Source organism: Euprymna scolopes, chromosome 8 (assembly GCF_053919585.1).
Source record: "Euprymna scolopes isolate OS-2025 chromosome 8, ASM5391958v1, whole genome shotgun sequence".
Lineage (NCBI taxonomy): Eukaryota > Metazoa > Mollusca > Cephalopoda > Sepiida > Sepiolidae > Euprymna > Euprymna scolopes.
In genome coordinates, this window is record NC_136489.1 from 159,872,626 (window position 1) to 159,875,465 (window position 2,840).

The following is a 2,840-nucleotide window of genomic DNA, read 5'->3' on the forward strand; positions in this document are numbered from 1 at the left end:
AAAAACTTCCTTAATTTACTGTTAGTTCCACTTGTAAAATGTCGGAAAAAGTCAGTAAGAAATAATAATCATACATATAATATGGAACTAGCAGGATCTGTGGAAATTCCACAGGGGACTCATTCATATGTAATATATTAATGTTGTCATTCTGTAGATGTCCAGTGTAAATGGAGACGTTCTGATATTATTGTAGCTTTTTTGTTAAAACTGCAAAAGTATTTATCTACGCTAGCAGGGACGCCCGACGTAGCCCGGCGTAGCCCGGTCGTAAAGTACGCTTAAATATAATATTTTAATTCTTGCAGATTTTGTATATATTATTATTAGGGATGGGACAACAGCATATTCTTTTCATTGTTTGTACATTCAAGTATATATCCGACACAATTAGACACAATTAATCAACCGAGAACCACATCACTCTGCATAAAACATGCAAGATATCAATGGATATATACATGAGAGTCAAAACAGAGAAAAGACTATGCTGTTGTCATAGCCCTAATTATTATAAAGCTATGAAAAAAAAAATCTCTCTCTCTCTCTCTATATATATATATATATATATATATATATATATATATATATATATATATATATATATATATATATATAACTTGAGTTTCTTCAGTTATAATCGAATCTGAAACCAAAACTTATGAAGAATTCTTGGTATATATATGTTTAATTTTGTAAATTGGATTACTTAGGGGGACGGTTCATCAAGAACTTGTTTACGTTGGACTTGAACACAATCAGTGTGTAGTCAGCTAGAAAGCAGGCAATCGAAAGAGAGTGCCACAGGCGTGTAGTTCTAAGGCAGAAGCTTTGTTAAGGGAATCTATGTTTAGGTTTAGGCACAGATAAAGAGTGTAGGAGATTATTGATAGTGGTTTTGGCTAGACGAGTGTTTTTCGTGAAAGTTTGAACTTCTATTGAATAGATTGAGCACTTGCTATAAAAATAACGATAAAGCAGAGACAGGCTCGCAACGTCTTTTCTGTGGGAAAGAGATTGCAGGGAAGAGAAAAGGCCATCCCCCACCAGCATCCCTTACTAAGTTACGAAGTCTATTTTGAACTCTGTCAGGGCAGGATAAGCAGCTTCTAGCAGCTCCAGCCCAGATGTGACAACAGTACTCCATCGCTGGTCGTACCTGGCTTTTATATAGGTTTGCATCAGGAGTGAGATATCTACATTGCATCAGGAGTGAGATATCTACAAGAGCGGTAGAAGGATCCCACCATTTTTCCAGCAACCTTGGCAATGGATTTTATATACATGTTCCATTTCAGGTCAGGAGTAAGCCCAGAAGCTTGTCAAAACATGAAGGCTCCCCATTCATTTCAACCGATGCCAGATTAGATGAATTAAAGGTAATTAGCCACCACTTTCCTCATTGTACCACATGCTCAAGATCAGAGAAGAGAGAATCAGAGAGAACTTGGTCCTTTACGGCCTTTGATGTGCTGCCATAGATTGTAGTGTCGTCTGCATAAATGTCTATGAATGACGTAAGGATGTGATTTGGAAGATCATTAATGTACCTATTTACTATGCCTCCCCACGGGACAGAGTTAGACACCAGGGTCGTTTTTTAACGTGGAGAAAAGGTACAAAAATAAAAATTGTCTCAGTCGTAAAGGATTTCTCCTCCACCGAAAGAGAACAAGAAAATGAAGTGCAGCATCTGAAGAACAGATGGTGTTTATTTGCTCCCCCACTGAGCAAATTAGGCACAAGGCCGTTTTTAATGTGAGGTAAAAACCAGCTCCCCTAAAAGGGGTCACTCTGGTTACCAAAAATAATAATTGTCCCAGTATAGAGGGTTTCCCCTCCATTGACGGGTACAAATCATCTTAAGTGCAGCATCTGAAGAACAGATACTACACTTTGATCTTGACCAAAAGGGCAAGAAAGTTATCTGTTAAATACGTACCATAAGATCATTAATGTAGATCAAGATCAAGATATATATATATATATATATATATATATATATATATATATATATATATATATATATATACTAGCAAAAGTACCCGTCCTTGACTGGGTTCAAAAACAGCCCACAGAAAATGGACTCTGATTTATGAAAGTATTATAGGTTATGAAAAGGAAAGGTTGTAAAGAAGTAGCTTCGAAGTTGGGAGTATCAAAACTAAAGAAAAAAATGATGAAAGTAAAAATGAAATAGATAACCCCCATAATTTATTATACCATACCTGTTCACACTGAAACACTTATCACAATATTCTGTGCGTCTATATTAAAAAACCTTGTTAAACTTTATGACATATTTCCATTCTATGGAGGTCAGGCGCGAACGAACACCCCATAATTTTATTATACAATATTTCTTCAAACTGAAACATAATTATCAAAGTATACTTACGCAGATAGATATGAAAAGTCTTTATTAAAGTTTGTGCCTATTTCCATTCTAAGGAGGCCAGGCGCGAACGCAAACCCCACAATTTTATTATACCATCCCTATTTAAGTTAAAACAGACTTATCAAAGTATTATTATGTACATCTATATCAAAAACACTTGTAAACGTTTTTTTTTTTAATTTTTTAATTTCTTATTTCCATACTTTGTGGACCAGGCGCGTACGCGGACCCCACAATTTAAATGAATCATCATCATTATACCAGATCAAACATACCCATTCCCCTGTGTCTCGATACATCTTCTATCATTATATGTAATCAGTTTTCTATAATAGTCAACCATATAGAAGCCTATTCGTTACCAGACACACACACAGACGTTCAACTTTATATATATAATATTTTTTTCCGTTTCTCTGAAATAGAACTGCGTCACATTGTG

The 2,840-nt window shown here is 35.3% G+C and overlaps 1 pseudogene; it reads right to left on the reverse strand.

The window, feature by feature from the left end:
• Positions 1 to 1,714: 1,714 nt before the first annotated feature.
• Positions 1,715 to 1,927, reverse strand: LOC145284210 (U2 spliceosomal RNA; annotated as a pseudogene).
• Positions 1,928 to 2,840: the final 913 nt, after the last annotated feature.